Source organism: Delphinus delphis, chromosome 8, assembly GCF_949987515.2.
Source record: "Delphinus delphis chromosome 8, mDelDel1.2, whole genome shotgun sequence".
Lineage (NCBI taxonomy): Eukaryota > Metazoa > Chordata > Mammalia > Artiodactyla > Delphinidae > Delphinus > Delphinus delphis.
In genome coordinates this window covers 21504340-21522807 of record NC_082690.1, presented here as the reverse complement: position 1 = coordinate 21522807, position 18468 = coordinate 21504340, and positions in this window count along the sequence as shown.

Here is an 18468-nt window from a genome sequence, read left to right as displayed (position 1 = left end):
TTATCTCCTGTAATTTTTGAGCTGAAGGGGCCTCTGCAGGCTGTGAGTGACTGTGGAAATGTGCCTGTGTGCACGTGCGTATGTGTGTGTGCGTGTGTGCACACGTGCATGTGTCTCTGTGCATATATGTGTGTGCGTGTGTGTATGTGTGTGCATGTGGCACATTTACACGTGTATGTAGAGGTTTTTGAGATCAGTAGAAGGCAGAAAGGAGTGTGGACCAGTTATCTGTTGTTGTGCACTGGTTGCCTCTCGCAGCACCACTAACACGCATGGATGCTGGTGACGGGTGAGATACTTTCCATTTGCTCTCCAGATTCTCTCCCTAGCTCTCTGAGCTGCTGTCACCCCCTGGGGCCGACCTGATGGACAGCATCAATGTGCTCCTTGCCCTCTAGCTTTCCGTTGAGTTTGACCATTGGGGAGCTCCAGTGGTTGATGGGAGGGAAAGGAGAGCGTAAGGTCAGAGCATTTCTCACTGGCCTCTTTCCCGCAGGGTTGCCTTGGGCTGACCACATTCCTAGACCACTGCCTGTATCAAGGCAGCCCTCTCTGCTGGTTTGTTCCTTCCAGATTATGGGCGCTGCCCCTTCCCTTATTCCTCGGGGTTTACTGCGTTCTCTCTTTCTTCTGTGTCCTGCCTACATGTTTGTAGATAGTCTTTTGTTAAACCCTCCTTGAATCTTCCTGATTTGAGTGTGCTCTGCGTTTTCTATTGGGATCCTGACTGATCTAGAGGCTCTTTTGGTGATGGCCACTGGCTAGCTGCCTTTGTAATCCAGGCGGTGCTCTCCATTTGTCTCTGTCCCTCTGTGTCTGTGTCTGGCCCCAGTCTCCATGGAGGGGGAAGCTGGGTGATGAGCTTTGTCGTTTCTCCAACTGAGCTGTTTGCTGCAGGTGTGCTTCTCTCTGCCCAGGGGAGCTGCTACTCTGCTCCCCTGGAAGGAAGGAAGGACGGTGCCATCTCTCTGCTGCCTGTTTTCAATATTCCTCCCTCGTTGTTCCTAAAGAGTACCCCCTGCCGGCCAGGAGGAAGATTTAGCAGATTTTTACTGAGGAATGGGGGGCTGTGACCCTCGTTCGTTGCCCCTCCCCCACACTTGGGGCTAATCCTTGCAGCTGAACTCTTGATGACGTCATCCATCCTCCATACGGACGCTCCTGGGCTATGGGTGGATTTCCAGCTTGGGCCATGATATTTCTCCCTCCCCGCCATTTTCTTTTAATCTTTTCTTCCTCTGGCGTCCTGGCTCCACCTCTTTTACCCTGGACATTTCCCCCTTTTTACAGAGAAAATAAAGCCCGTGTGAATTCGGCACTTCCTTTCCCTGGCGGGGTTTAAGTCTTGGGTGACCGTGCAGCTGAATAGCTGTGTTCTTTGGCCTGTTTTCTGCAGGCTGCCTGTGGTGGACTGTGGCCTCAGTGACTGCTGGCTCCACAGGGGTGGGTGGGGAGGAAAGGGTGAATTCTTGTTCCATGAATGGGGAACAAGGGGGTGGCGGCAGGGGTTAGGGGCAAGACCCATTTGGAACGATGGTTTGTTTTGCCTCTAATGTTCTAATTCATAGAGGTTAATTTCCTTCCAACAACACTCATTTCTTTTTAGCAACTTAATTTCATCTCTATTTCTTGTGGAAAATTTCCCCCTCCTATTCTAGACTAGTTGCAAAGCTCCTTTATATTCAATGATAATTAAGGGCATTGTTCTCAAACGCCTTCTTCCAAATCTTAGGGTGGAGAAGTCCATATTACCCCACTGTAAGAGCCAAAGGGCAGAGGGGCTCTGAGGCGGAAACCCCCCTGTGATGGTCAACTTGGCTGGGCTCTGGTGCTCTGTTGTTTAGTCAAATACCAGTCTAGATGTTGCTGTGAAGGTAGCTTTTAGATGTAATTAACATTAAAATCAGTAGACTTTGAGTGAAACAAATGACCCTCATAATGTGGGTGGGTCTTATCTGATCAACTGAAGGCCTTAAGAGCAAAGACTGAGGTTTCCAGAAGTAGAAGAAATTGGGCCTCAAGACTGCAACATAGAAACCCTGGATGAGTTTCCAGTCTGCTACCCTGAGGAATCTGGACTTGAGCTGCAACACCAGCTCTTACCTGAATCTGAAGGCTGCCAAACAACTCTACAGATTTTGGACTTTGCAGACCCTCCTTCCCTGTTGTGTGAGCCAATTCCTTAAAAGAAACCAATCCCTCTCTCTCTCTCTCTCTCTCTCTCTCTCTCTCTCTCTCTCTCTATATATATATATATATATATAGGCTCTCTCTATATAGAGCGAGAGGTAGGAGATACATCCTCCTCCACAGGATGTGTCTTTGGGATGGGAAGGGGGTAATGTGAGTTGGGTGTGCACGAGTGGATTCATTACAAAACTTCCCTCTCCTAAAAATGCAAAACAGGTCACCTAAGGAACTTGGAATGCCTGGAGGGCAGAGCCACACCCTACGCTGACCGTCAGGAGTCCCCAGATTAGGGTGGGTGGTGGGCCTGGGGTGAAAGAGGACAAGAGCAACAGAGACTGGGGAAAGCTTCTGCAGCTGGCTGGAGGCTCAGAGTGGGTACAGAGCAGAGTTCTCGGTGCTCCTGGATTTGCTCTCCAGCCCCTGACCCCTGGCCCCACTTCTCAAAAAAGTCCTGGGGAAAATGGAGAGGGAGCATTGGAGAGGGCTCAGGCAGTCTGGGCTGTAGACCCAGGGCTCGCTCTGCAGTAACTAACTCTGGGGTCTTTTCCGCTGCTTGCTCCCTATGGATACCTTGGCTGGGTCACTTAACGTTTTAGGCTTCCTTTTCCTTTTCTGTAGGTATGACGAGAGTGACTTGAGATTGCATCTAAACTATAGGCATGCAGTGTATGTTAATTCTGCTTTTTTTCCCATTTCCTGGGAACAGAGTGGAACATTAATATCATAATTGACTTCAAATAAGTTGTTCCCTTGTGTACACTATAAAAGTTAAGCATCAGTAAATGTTAAATGAATGCATGAAGGAAAGAATGAATGAGCAAGAAGGGACCTTTAAATCTTGTAGCCGGGAACTTAGAAAGATTTTTTTTTAAGCAGTAGGATACTCTTAACAAACAAAGCTTACATGGGAGCCCAGTATGTAAAACTAACAGAACCACATTGGCTCTGATTGCAGCAGGTGGGAGGGGGCACGGCCCTGGGTACTTCTGGCCCTGCTTCTCTTTCACAGCTTTGTCTAGCTCCCCACCCTCTGTGGCCTTGGGCAGTGATTACTAGTAGGTAGATTCCAACGGGTTCTGCAGAGGGGGAGCCCTGATTTGTAGCATTTTCAGATTTCCATGGTGTAAATACTTGCGCTGATTTCAAGCTACCAGTGTGATGTCACTTGATGTGAAGTTGGGAGCATTGCTCAGAAGCACATCATTGTGTAGCATTTTTGCCATAAAAATGATGTAAACAACCTCAAGAACAAAGATAATAATACGATGTGATAAAATAATTGAGTGATAAATTCTGAATATTTATTACCTTTGCTTGAAATAGAATTATGTTTGTACACCTGTGATTTAATGTTACTAATGGCTTCATTTAACAACATGCTAACAAAATTTCATAGAACTTAGCAATCCATGTTAGAAGCCAGTACCAGCTAGCTCCATCACACCACTCCTTCTAGGGCACCTGTTTTGAAGTCTAGGGTTCCAAAGGACATAGTTTGAACAACGGATGTACACTCCCTAGGTTTACAGGATGAGGAAAATGAGAGGCTATGACCTTCCCAGGGTCATAGAACCAGAAACAGCACATTTTCCCTTAGAGTTAGACATTGTCCTCTTCCCTGCGGTAGAGAATCTGCTGTCTTCTCCCTCCTAGACACACAGCTACACTGCATCCCACAGCTCCCTTTGCATCTGCGTAATCCATGGGATTGACTTTGGTGGATGGAATATGAGTGTAAATGATGTGTGCCGATTCTAGACCTTCTTACCATAACACACTCAGTGTAATCCTCTATGGTCTCTACCCCCTCCCCAACCGCATGGCAGAAGTGAACGGTATGGAGCTCTAGAAGATGGAGGAGTTGCATATTGGAAGAAGCCCAGATCTCTGAAAATCCATTTGGCCAAGAGCCACCTAGGACAGATCCCCAACTAGGAATATCCGCACTAGATTTTGTGCAAATGAGAAATAAACTTTAACTGTGTTAAGCCACTCGGATTTGAGTTGTTTGTTGCAACTGCCAGTATTGCTTATGGGGACTAATACACCTTAGAAATAATCAATGCAAAACAGTCCTACTTAATTCATAAGGTATGAATTTATAACTGAAAAGAAGTAGAGGATGAAAAACTCTGTGGACGGGAAGTGTAATTGTGGAACACAGGAAAGCAATCTGGCAGACAGGTAAGTATGCAGGGTCTTGACCATGATACGACTGCAAATATGAATAATCATGATATTAACACTGGAGACTGTATTAGTCAGGACTCTTCGGGTGCAAGTAACAGGCAACAATTTGAGCTAGCTTAAACTTTGAAAAGGGACATTTATTTTAAGTACACAGGAACATTTCGTGGAGGCCAAGGGCAGAAACATAGCTGGGCTTCCGAAGGGTCTGGAAATCACAAGGAACCTGTCGCTTGCCCCAGAAGCTCTCTTCATGTTTGCATTGTTGTGGACCAGCTTCACCGCCTAAGTACCCTGCATGGCGAATGGAAGGTTCTCCGAACTGGATTCACTGTTACGGGTCCAGCCAGCCACACAGACTGAATTGGCTCTCCCTTTGTCCTAATTTACACAGACCAACTAGGTCACTTTGGATCTTACCTCCAATGTCTACAGAGATTATGACTAACGCAGTGAGGTTAGGTCTCCTCTGCGGTTGAATCTGCTTTGACCAGGAGGTGAAGCCATACTATATGAACACGGCTACCAGGGGCCTTTCCTCTTCACAGAGGGAGGTAATTCCCTGAGAAAGTGAGGTATTTGTGCCCAGCACCTGAAAACTTACTGCAAGGAGGAATGGCCCACAAGGAGAGGCTAGTTATGTGGGCACAGTTCTTCTCCCAAACCCACCAGCTAGGTGTCTCCCTGTTGGAAGAGTGAGAGATGGGGCAGGAAGGCCAGAGTGCTCCTGTGGGAGCTGAGATGGTTCCACCCCCTAAAATAAGGGACAGAGAGTGGCAGCTGCAGGGTCTGACCCAGAGTGAATCCTCGGTGTAGGTGGTCTCTTTCCTACCTTCCTCCCTCCCATCCCCCAACATTCTCTCCTACTCTCTCTCCTTCCTGTGTCACTGACAGGAACAGCGCCAGATGGAGCCCTATTGGAGCCTGAGGCAAAAGGGAAAAATAGTAATATTGGTCCTGTCTTTATTTTGTTCTTCATGGATTTCTTGCATTGATTCTGACGTTTAAAATATTGCATCAGCATTTTCTTTATCTTGATTACTGAGGATTTGGTAACTCTCTTTAACTTTGCATCTTAGGTACGCTTCTTACTTTCTTCACCCTGGTCTCAGCCCTGCTTGTCAGAGGTGTTTGAAGAGTAACCTGAGCTACATTTCCTTCCTCAGAAACCAGCCTTTCCTGACTCCCTGGGTTAAGGTTTAATTTAGTGTGGTTTTGAAAAACACTTTTTCCTCCCCCTGCTTCTATGTGCACAGAGTATCATGGAAAAGTTACCCAAGAAACTAGTAACAGAGGTTGTTTCTGGGAATGGGAAATGGGAATGAGGGGGGAGGATGGAAGGGAGATTTGCCTTAGAAAGTGTGCTTTTAAATTTTTAAGGAAAACCTTATTAAGATAAATATTTTTTCCTTATTATGAAAGCAATACTCGTTCACTGCAGTAAAGTTAGAAAATACGGGTAAAGCAGGAAACAGAAACTGTAAACGTTCAGAATCTCACCACCCAGCAATAATTCTGTTAAAATCTTAGTGTTTATCTTTTTCTACTCATCTAAGTAGAGATTACCAAAATGGTATGTTTTGTAAATAACATTTGGTGATATTTTTTCCATTTAACATACTTAGTGAATCAATTTCTAAGTTAATAAGTATTTCCCTTCAATATTATTTTTAATGGTTGCCTAACACTCCATTTTTGAATGTGAACCATTTATTTGACCAATCCCTTTTTGCTGGATACTAAATCCATTTCCAAGTTTCCACGATTATAAACAGCGCTGAGAGGAACAACCTTGCTATGTGATCTCTTGGCACGTGCTGATTGCTTCCTTACCATGAATTCCTAGAACACAGCTTGCTGGTTCCAAGAGAACGCAATCACTTCTAGTTTTTCAGTACAGACTGACAAGCTACCCTCTAAAAAGCCTGTACGGGGTTTGTACTCCTACAATGTGTATGAGTCTTAATGTTAATTTAAATTTAAAACCTGAACCACTGGCAGCCTGAGCAGATTAGGAAGTGAATCTATCTAAACCCATGTGACCTGAATATGACTGTAATACTCTCATCTTGTAGTAAGATCAGTCACACAATGTCCAACCTGGACCAGAACACTGCAAGCAGCTTGGATGAGGGGCTGAGATAAAGTTTGCATCAAGAAGCCAGGAACCCAGAAATAGAGTTGCAAAGGACAAGGTGACCCCCTTTCTTTCTGTTGGTCACGGTAGCAGTGAAATCTGACTGGGAGAAGGACAGAGTGCTTTCCTCATTTATCTCAACTCTCATCACCTTCCAAGAGTTTTCTACATTTTACCCCTTTCTTCAAGTTTTAGACACTCAATTCTTTAGCTCCTCCAAGGAGCATTTTAGACAATGCAAATCATCAAGTGATAATATCCTCTTTTTAGAGGGGTTGGAAAAAGCATTTCTTTTCAAATTTGCTACCTGATATTTCCCCAAGTCTCAGATTTATACATTCCACAAATTACCATCATCATTATTGTCAGGAGAACTTCAAGAAGCCTTCTGCTGGTGAAGCTTCATTTCAGACTGGCTGCCCTTTCTTCTCACAGACTCCAGGATTCAGCCGGCTTTTTGTCCTTTCTCACAGCTGCCACAGCCTATTCTCCCTCTCAGGGTTTTCCTTCTTGAGTAGACAATCTCTTTTAGAAATCTAATTATTGCTGTGATCATCTTACCTTGGGGGTTAAGAGGAACAAGTTGAAGAAGTTTCACTCTGTGAACTCTCTACATGGGGATCTCTACCATAGATATTTCCCCTCTTGGGAAAAGACAGAAGTCAAGGCCATTCCGCTGTCCAAGGTTCACATGGTAGCTCCCAAGGTATGAGCTGAAAGCAATTTTCTGTGGTCCATATGACTAACAGAAGAATGTTTTGGTTTATTGAACATCTCCAGAAGTCAAATAAGAGTCGGGGTTTGAGGAAGGGGCGGAGAGAAGGTCTGAGCTATGGTCATGTCCTTGGGTGCTGGGGGTGGCATTGGACCTCTCCTGTCAGGATGAGGGTTTGAGATTCCATACGTCTCCTCTGGTTCTCATCAGCCTCTTCCATCAGGTCTGTTGTAAGCCTAGATCTGTGAGTCTTTTATTTACCCAGGGGCTCAGAATAGACAAAGAGAACTGGGAGACTGGTGCCTTTTCTGTCTTTTCCTTTTGTCCATGCATGTGACTAATAGGCTTCTTTTCCATTTTTAATTGCCTCATGTTACAGAGTGTTTGAGTCAGATAAGCCCTTTGAGTGGACCGAGGAGAATAGAAATAGGCTAAAAATGACTGAAGTTAGCCCACCAAAGTCATTCTCCAGCTCCCTCTAAGATTATTTCCTCAGTTTCAGAAGCATATACATAATGTTTCTCACTTTAAGGGATTTTAAAACACTAGTTAATGGAAAAAAAGAATTTGGGGAATAAAACCTACAAACATGTGCCAGGTGTAAAGATTCAGGCAATTTTCTGAAGTTCTGCTCTGTTATTCTTTGATCTGTGTAGAAATGTAAATGGATAGCCTGTTGTTTTCCAGAACCCCTCCTTAGACTCCCTTCTCAGAGGACCCAGAGGAAGAAGCTCTATCTCCCTTTACCACTAAATCCTTGGCAGGGGGTAGCTTCTCAGAGCGCTCCCCCTTCCTAGGCCGTGGGTTATGTCCCTTTCCTCTCTGAGAACTGGAGACACTTTGGGAAGAGCATCAGGTATACACGATTCTCAACCTAAAAAGGAGCAATGCAGGATGGGTGTCTTTTCCCAATATGTGGAAAAAATTAAGTTAATGGATAGAATTTTCTCTACTTTAAATTTCATTCTCTTAAGGCTTTGACACCAGTTACTCCACTTGTCTAAACTAGAGTCTAGCATTAGATGGTGTCTGATATTGTGAAAATTTTATGTTGAGCTATTTTTAAGTTTAATATGTCCATATTTCATGATGTTCCATAAAAAGCACCACAACTGACAGTTGTAAAGCCATAAAGGACAAGCTTGATCAACACTGGAATAGATCATACATGTGCTTCTTAAGTCAAATGGGACATTTACATCCTGGAAAGATGGTGCGTCCTTTTCCAGGTATGTATTTGTAAACATCTTCCATTTGCCTCTAAACAAAGCATAAGCAAACTTCAGCAGAGGTATGAGCCATTCAACACTCTGGCCTCTCTGCTCCTTGACCTTCTCATGTCCAGCCACGTTTTCTTCTATTCTTCCTCGGCCCACCCCCACTCCTATGACCATACTCTGGGCCTTGCAATTAACAGGAACTATACCACTTCTCAAAGCTCAATTTCAAACACACCATTTTCCAATCCACCTCCTCTCACTCCATCTTTCTAGATACCTCCTTTATCGTGAATCTTTGACTTCAAGGAGACCCTTAATCGTTTGACCACAATCATTTCCTATTTTCTATTAGTACCTGCCTAGCTTTACATCCTTTCTTGTCCAGCCTAGATTCTATGGTCCATCATCATAATTTCTTTACAAATACGCTCAACCCCTTTGGTCCTCTCTTCCTCCACTGAACTTGTCTTACAAAACTCCTTTATTGGACTTATAAATACTGTGCCTTCTCTGTGCCCGCCCCCGAGCAGCTGACTAGTAATGGAGAAAGTCACAAAACAAACTGATTTTTAACTAAATTCATGATGATATATTTCAATTGGGCACCCATTGCTGCCTGGCAATCCTACACTGTCCCGGTAAACTTACTCTCCATTTCCGAAGATAATCATTTCACGCCTTTTCTTCTCTCTCCCAACAACCCATTCCCTTACTCCACACCCATTCTCAGCTGAAGACCTCAATCTTGTTGAGGAAATAGAAACTACTGGATGTTAACTCCCTACTGAACCTGAAAATCCACCTGCATCAGCAACAACTTTCTCCTTCCCTCGTACTGCAATGGAGAAAATATCTCTTCCCTATTAAAGGCCAATTCCTCAGATATTTTGTTTCTGTCTTCCTTCACTTTTTCAAAGATTGTATTTCTTTGGTTATCTATCCCCTGTCTCTACTGCATCATTATTTTCTCCCACTCTACCAAATCATTCGTATCATGTAAGACATGTTCACAACTTACAAAACATAAAAATGATAATGACCTTCCTTGAGCCTACCAACCTGATTTTTGTTTGTTTGTTTGTCTTTTGGTTTTTGTTTGTTTTGTTTTGCTGGGGGGAGGAGTTGTTTGTTTCAGTCTCACACCTTATGTTTACTACTCAACCCTTTCCCATTTGGCTCCTGCTTCCACACTACTGAAACTCCTCTTCTCAACGTCACCTGATGGTTTTGATGTGGCCACGTTAATCTTCATCTTGAACTTCCAGCAGAATTTGGCACCGCTGATTACACCTCCTTCTTGAAACATGTAACTTTTTGTGAACGCTGTGATTTTGAGCTCCTAGTTTCCTTCCTACACCACTGTCCACTCCTTCTAGTTTCCTTTGCTGGATTCTCCTCTTCTGCTGGAATTCTCAATGCTGGACTTTCTTAAGGCTGGATCATGGATCCCCTCTCTTCATTCCCTTTCTAGATGCTCTCATCCCCATGATTGTAAAATGCCACATATCTTCTGATAATTATCAAATTACCATATTTTTATCTCCAGCCCAGCCCTATCATCTGAACTCTAGACTTGCATATCCAAATCCCTACTTCCCATATTCTCCCAAATGCCCCACTCACATCTCACAGTTAACATGTCTAAAAGAACTCTTCACTTCCACCTTGTCACTCAAACTTGCTTTCAACCTGTCTTCTCCATCTCAGTATATGTCCCTGCCACCCATCCAATTACCTAAAGTAGAATTCTAGAAATCTTTCTTGAGTCTTTCCCTACTCTAACCCCCATCTACCCAATACAATGACAAATTCTGTCAATTATACCTCCAATATATATTCTGCATTCATTTACTTCTTTTACATTGCCTTCCCAATCCCCCTGTCATCATTTCCCAACAGAATTATTGAATTACCATTCTAATTAGGCTTCCTGTTTCAACTTTACCCTCTTTAGTCCCCCCAAAGCAACAAGAATGACTTTTATAAAATATATATTTTATATATATATATAAAGATTACGCCTTCTACCTGTGTAATACCATTCAATACATTGCACTGGGACTAAATCCAAACTCTTTTCCTTGGCTAAGCCAACCCACAATCTGCCCCACCTCCCATTCTGTTCATTCTAGCAAATCTGGCTTCATTTAAACATTCTGCCAAGTCTCCCTCCTCTGGTGCGGCCAGCTGCCCCAGACTGTGAGCCTCAAATGATCTCCATGGTCTCTTCACATAGCTGCTTTCTTCTCATCTTTCCAATGAAACCTCCTCACAGAGGTCTTCTTCAGCTGTGGTATCTAAGGAACATGCCCACCTTCCTGCTCATTATCTACCTTAGTCCTTTATTTCTTTACTTCGTTGTACTTAGCATAATGCAGATGGGTTTTTTGGTTGTTTGTTTATTTTCTATAATCTTTACTAGAATTTAAATTCTGAGGGCAGGAACCTTTTCTTCTCTTCTCTGTTCCTCATCATGCCCCTCTGCCTGGTACAGTGCCTGACTTTTAGAAACACTGTAGAATGCATGGATGAATAAACAACGAATGTTACATAAAGATACATACTGTAGTTTTTCTTCCCTCGTTGTTTCCTGGTGCGCGAGGAGAGGGGATTAAGAGCGCTGCTTAAAGGAGCTCCAGAGACGGGCGCGAGCCGCGGCTATCAGAGCAGACCCCAGAGACGGGCATGAGACCATAAGGCTGCTGCTGCCGCCACCAAGAAGCCTGTGTGCAAGCACAGGGCACTGTCCACACCTCCCCTCCCGGGAGCTTGTGTAGCCCGCCACTGCCAGGGTCCGAGGATCCAGGGACAACTTCCCCGGGAGAACGCACGGCGCGCCTCAGGCTGGTGCAACATCACGCTGGCCTCGCAGGCTCGCCCCGCATCGTGCCCCTACCTCCCCTCGGCCTGAGTGAACCAGAGTCCCCGAAGCAGCTGCTCCTTTAACCCCGTCCCATCTGAGCGAAGAACAGACGTCCTCAGGCGACCTACACGCAGATGTCAGGCCAAATCCAAAGCTGAACCCCGGGAGCTGTGCAAACAAAGAAGAGAAAGGAAAATCTCCCCAAGCAGCCTCAGGAGCAGTGGATTAAATCTGCACAATCAACTTGATGTACCCTGAACCTGTGGAATACTTGAATAGACAACAAATCATCCCAAATTGAGGAGGTGGACTTTGAGAGCAAGATTTATTATTTTTTCCTTTTTTTGTGAGTGTGTATGTGTATGCTTCTATGTGAGATTTTGTCTGTATAGCTTTGCTTTCACCATTTGTCCTAGGGTTCTATCCGTCTGTTTTGTTTTACTTAAAAAATTTTTTTTTCATAATAATTATTTTTTATTTTAATAACTTTATTTTACCTTTTTCTTTCTTTCTTTCTTTCTTTCTTTCTTTCTTTCTTTCTTTCTTTCTTTCTTTCTTCTTTTTCTCCCTTTTATTCTGAGCCATGTGGATGAAACGCTCTTGGTGCTGCAGCCAGGAGTCAGTGCTGTGCCTCTGAGGTGGGACAGCCGACTTCAGGACACTGGTCCACAAGAGACCTCCCAGCTCCACGTAATATCAAATGGCAAAAGTCTCCCAGAGATCTCTATCTCAACACCAACACCCAGCTTCACTCAACGACCAGCAAGCTACAGTGCTGGACACCCTATGCCAAACAACTAGCAAGACAGGACCACAACCCCACCCATTAGCAGAGAGGTTGCCTAAAATCATAATAAGTCCACAGACACCCCAAAACACACCACCAGACGTGGACCTGCCCACCAGAAAGACAAGATCCAGCCTCATCCACCGGAACACAGGCACTAGTCCCCTCCACCAGGAAGCCTACACACCCCACTGAAGCAACTTTAGCCACTGGGGACAGACACCAAAAACAACAGGAACTACAAACCTGCAGCCTGTGAAAAGGAGACCCCAAACAGAGTAAGATAAGCAAAATGAGAAGACAGAAAAACACACAGCAGATGAAGGAGCAAGATAAAAGCACACCAGACCTAAAAAATGAAGAGGAAATAGGCAGTCTACCTGAAAAAGAATTCAGAATAATGATAGTAAAGATGATCCAAAATCTTGGAAATAGAATAGACAAAATGCAAGACACATTTAACAAGGACCTAGAAGAACTAAAGATGAAACAAGCAACGATGAACAACACAATAAATGAAATTAAAAATACTCTAGAAGGGATCAATAGCATAATAACTGAGGCAGGGCACTATGGACTCTGGTCTGAAGAGCCCGGTGTGAGGCCTCTGACCCCGGCACCAAATGAGCGAGTGAAACTAGGAAGCACAAAGAGGAAAAAAAAGATACACCAGAAATACATCTACACGTGGAACAACTCCTGCAGAACACCTACTGAAGGCTGGCAGAAGACCTCAGACCTCCCAAAAGGCAAGAAACTCCCCACGTACCTGGGTAGGGCAAAAGGAAAAAAGAATAAACAGAGACAAAAGAATAGGGACGGCACCTGCACCAGTGGGAGGGAGCTGTGAAGGAGGAAAAGTTTCCACACACTAGGAAGCCCCTTCGTGGGCGGAGACTGCGGGAGGCGGAGGGGGGAGCTTCGAAGCCGCGGAGGAGTGCACAGCAACGGGTGCGGAGGGCAAAGCGGGGAGATTCCCGCACAGAGGATCGGTGCCGACCGGCACTCACCAGCCCGAGAGGCTTGTCTGCTCACCCGCCGGGACGGGCGGGGCTGCGAGCTGAGGCTCTGAGGCTAGGGTTTCGGTTTCGGACGGAGCGCAGGGAGAGGACTGGGGTTGGCGGCTTGAACATAGCCTGAAGGGGTTAGTGCACCACAGCTAGCCGGGAGGGAGTCCGGGGAAAAGCCGGCACCTGCCGAAGAGGCAAGAGACTTTTTCTTCCCTCTTTGTTTCCTGGTGCGTGAGGAGAGGGGTTTAAGAACGCTGCTTAAAGGAACTCCAGAGACGGGCGCGAGCCGCGGCTAAAAGCGCGAACCCCAGTGACGGGCGCGAGCCGCGGCTGAAAGCGCGGACCCCAGAGACGGGCGCGAGCCGCGGCTGAAAGCGCGGACCCCAGAGACGGGCGCGAGCCGCGGCTGAAAGCGCGGACCCCAGAGACGGGCGCGAGCCGCGGCTGAGGGCGCGGACCCCAGAGACGGGCGCGAGCCGCGGCTGAGGGCGCGGACCCCAGAGACGGGCGCGACCGCGGCTGAGGGCGCGGACCCCAGAGACGGGCGCGAGCCGCGGCTGAGGGCGCTGACTCCAGAGACGGGCGCAAGCCGCGGCTGGAGGCGCGGACCCCAAGGCGGGCGGGAGACGTTGGGGCTGCTGCTGCCGCCACCAAGGGGCCTGTGCGCGAGCGCAGGTCGCTCTCCACTCCCCTCTTCCGCGGAGCCTGTGCAGCCCGCCACTGCCGGGTTCCCGGGATCCGGAGACGACTTCCCCGGGAGAGCGCACGGCGGGCCTCGGGCTGGTGCAGAGTCACGCCGGACTTTGCCGCCGCAGGCCCGCCCCGCATTCCGTGCCCCTCCCTCCCCGTCGCCGGCCTCCGTACGCCAGAACCCCCGAATCAGCGGCTCCTTTAACCCCGTCCTGTCTGAGCAAAAAACAGACGCCCTCCAGCGACCTACACGCAGAGGCAGGGCCAAATCCAAAGCTGAGCCCCTGGGAGCTGTGAGAACAAAGAAGAGAAAGGGAAATCTCTCCCAGCAGCCTCAGAAGCAGCGGATTAAAGCTCCACAATCAACTTGATGTACCCTGCATCTGTGGAATACATGAATAGACAGCCAATCATCCCAAATTAAGGAGGTGGACTTTGGGAGCAAGATCTATGATTTTTCTCCCTATTCCTCTTTTTGTGAATGTGTATGTGTATGCTTCTGTGTGAGATCTTGTCTGTATAGTCTTGCTTCCACCATTTGTCCTAGGTTCTATCCGTCCATGGTTTTTTCTTAAAATTTTTTTTCTTAATAATCAATTTTAATTTTAAGAACGTTATTATACTTTACCTTCGTCCTTTCTTTCTTTCTTTCTTTCCTTCCTTCCTTCCCTCCTTTAGACAACGAATCATCCCAAATTGAGGAGGTGGTCTCTGACAGCAAGATTTATGATTTTTCCCCCTTTACCTCTTTTTGTGAGGGTGTATGTGTACGCTTCTGTGTAAGACTTTGTCTGTATAGCTTTGCTTCCAACATTTGTCCTAAGCTTCTATCCGTCCCTTTTTTTTTTTCTAATTAAGAATTTTTTAATTCAATAACTTTATTATACTCTATTTTATTTTTACGGTATCTTCTTTCTGTTTTCCCTTCTTTCCCTCCTTCCTTCCTTCCTCCCTCCCTCCTTTCGTTCCTTCTTGCCTTCTTTCCTTCCTTGCTTCTTTCTTTCTTCCTTCCTTCCTTCCTTCCTTCCCTCCTTCCTTCCCTCCTTTAGACAACGAATCATCCCAAATTGAGGAGGTGGTCTCTGACAGCAAGATTTATGATTTTTCCCCCTTTACCTCTTTTTGTGAGGGTGTATGTGTACGCTTCTGTGTAAGACTTTGTCTGTACAGCTTTGCTTCCAACATTTGTCCTAAGGTTCTATCCGTCCTTTTTTTTTTTTTCTAATTAAGAATTTTTTAATTCAATAACTTTATTATACTTTATTTTATTTTTACTGTATCTTCTTTCTTTTTGTTTTTCCTTCTTTCCCTCCTTCCTTCCTCCCTCCCTCCCTCCCTCCTTTCGTTCCTTCTTGCCTTCTTTCCTTCTTTGCTTCTTTCTTTCTTTCTTTCTTCCTTCCTTCCTTCCTTCCTTCCCTCCTTCCTTCCCTCCTTTCCTTCTTTCTTTCCTCATACGTCTACTAATTCCCTCTACTTTTTCTCCCTTTTATTCTGAGCCATGTGGATGAAAGGCTCTTGGTGCTCCAGCCAGGAGGCAGGGCTCTCCCTCTGAGGTAGGAGAGCCAACTTCAAGACACTGGTTCACAAGAGACCTCCCAGCTCCAGATAATATCAAACGGTGAAAATCTCCCAGAGACCTCCATCTTAACACCAGCACCCAGCTTCACTCAACGACCAGCAAGCCACAGTGCTGGACAACCTGTGCCAAACAACTAGCAAAACAGGAACACAACCCCACCCATTAGCAGAGAGGCTGCCTAAAATCATAATAAGGCCACAGACACCCCAAAACACACCACCAGACGTGAACCTGCCCACTAGAGAGACAAGATCCAGCCTCTTCCACCACAACACAGGCACTAGTCCCCTCCACCAGGAAGCCTACACAACCCACTGAACCAACCTTAGCCACTGGAGACAGACATCAAAAACAGGAGGAACTACGAACCTGCAGCCTGCAAAAAGGAGACCCCAAACACAGTAAGATAAGCAAAATGAGAAAACAGAAAAACACACAGCAGATAAAGGAGCAAGATAAAAATGCACCAGACCTAACAAATGAAGAGGAAATAGGCAGTCTACCTGAAAAAGAATTCAGAATAATGATAGTAAGGTTGATCCGAAATCTTGGAGATAGAATGGACAATAGAATGGACAAAATGCAAGAATCAGTTAACAAGGACCTAGAAGAACTAAAGATGAAACAAGCAATGATGAACAACACAATAAATGAAATTAAAAATACTCTAGATGGGATCAATAGCAGAATAACTGAGGCAGAAGAACGGATAAGTGACCTGGAAGATAAAATAGTGGAAATAACTACTGCAGAGCAGAATAAAGAAAAAAGAATGAAAAGAACTGAGGACAGTCTCAGAGACCTCTGGGACAACATTAAACGCACCAACATTCGAATTATAGGGGTTCCAGAAGAAGAAGAGAAAAAGAAAGGGACTGAGAAAATATTTGAAGAGATTATAGTTGAAAACTTCCCTAATATGGGAAAGGAAATAGTTAATCAAGTCCAGGAAGCACAGAGAGTCCCATACAGGATAAATACAAGGAGAAATACGCCAAGACACATATTAATCAAACTGTCAAAAATTAAATACAAAGAAAGCATATTAAAAGCAGCAAGGGAAAAACAACAAATAACACATAAGGGAATCCCCATAAGGTTAACAGCTGATCTTTCAGCAGAAACCCTACAAGCCAGAAGGGAGTGGCAGGACATACTGAAAGTGATGAAGGAGAAAAACCTGCAACCAAGACTACTCTACCCAGCAAGGATCTCATTCAGATTTGATGGAGAAATAAAAACCTTTACAGACAAGCAAAAGCTGAGAGAGTTCAGCACCACCAAACCAGCTTTACAACAAATGCTAAAGGATCTTCTCTAGGCAAGAAACACAAGAGAAGGAAAAGACCTATAATAACGAACCCAAAACAATATAGAAAATGGGAATAGGAACATACATATCGATAATTACCTTAAATGTAAATGGACTAAATGCTCCCACCAAAAGACACAGATTAGCTGAATGGATACAAAAACAAGACCCTTACATATGCTGTCTACAAGAGACCCACTTCAGACCTAGAGACACATACAGACTAAAAGTAAGGGGATGGAAAAAGATATTCCATGCAAATGGAAACCAAAAGAAAGCTGGAGTAGCAATTCTCATATCAGACAAAATAGACTTTAAAATAAGGACTATTAAAAGAGACAAAGAAGGACACTACATAATGATCAAGGGATCGATCCAAGAAGAAGATATAACAATTGTAAATATTTATGCACCCAACATAGGAGCACCTCAATACATAAGGCAAATACTAACAGCCATAAAAGGAGAAATTGACAGTAACACATTCATAGTAGGGGACTTAAACACCCCACTTTCACCCATGGACAGATCATCCAAAATGAAAATAAATAAGGAAACACAAGCTTTAAATGATACATTAAACAAGATGGACTTAATTGATATTTATAGGACACTCCATCCAAAAACAACAGAATACACATTTTTCTCAAGTGCTCACGGAACATTCTCCAGGATAGATCATATCTTGGGTCACAAATCAAGCCTTGGCAAATTTAAGAAAATTAAAATTGTATCAAGTATCTTTTCTGACCACAACGCCATGAGACTAGATATCAATTACAGGAAAAGATCTGTAAAAAATACAAACACATGGAGGCTAAACAATACACTACTTAATAATGAAGTCATCACTGAAGAAATCAAAGAGGAAATCAAAAAATACCTAGAAACAAATGACAATGGAGACACAACGACCCAAAACCTGTGGGATGCAGCAAAAGCAGTTCTAAGGGGGAAGTTTATAGCAATACAAGCCCACCTTAAGAAGCAGGAAACATCTAGAATAAACAACCTAACCTTGCACCTCAAGCAATTAGAGAAAGAAGAACAAAAAAACCCCAAAGCTAGCAGAAGGAAAGAAATCATAAAAATCAGATCAGAAATAAATGAAAAAGAAATGAAGGAAACAATAGCAAAGATCAATGAAACTAAAAGCTGGTTCTTTGAGAAGATAAACAAAATAGATAAACCACTAGCCAGACTTATCAAGAAAAAAAGGGAGAAGACTCAAATCAATAGAATTAGAAATGAAAAAGGAGAGGTAACAACTGACACTGCAGAAATAAAAGAGATCATGAGAGATTACTACAAGCAACTCTATGCCAATAAAATGGACAATCTGGAAGAAATGGACAAATTCTTAGAAATGCACAACCTGCCAAGACTGAATCAGGAAGAAATAGAAAATATGAACAGACCAATCACAAGCACTGAAATTGAAACTGTGATTAAAAATCTTCCAACAAAGAAAAGCCCAGGACCAGATGGCTTCACAGGCGAATTCTATCAAACATTTAGAGAAGAGCTAACACCTATCCTTTTCAAACTCTTCCAAAATATAGCAGAGGGAGGAACACTCCCAAACTCATTCTACGAGGCCACCATCACCTTGATACCAAAACCAGGCAAGGATGTCACAAAGAAAGAAAACTACAGACCAATATCACTGATGAACATAGATGCAAAAATCCTCAACAAAATACTAGCAAACAGAATCCAACAGCACATTAAAAGGATCATACACCATGATCAGGTGGGGTTTGTTCCAGGAATGCAAG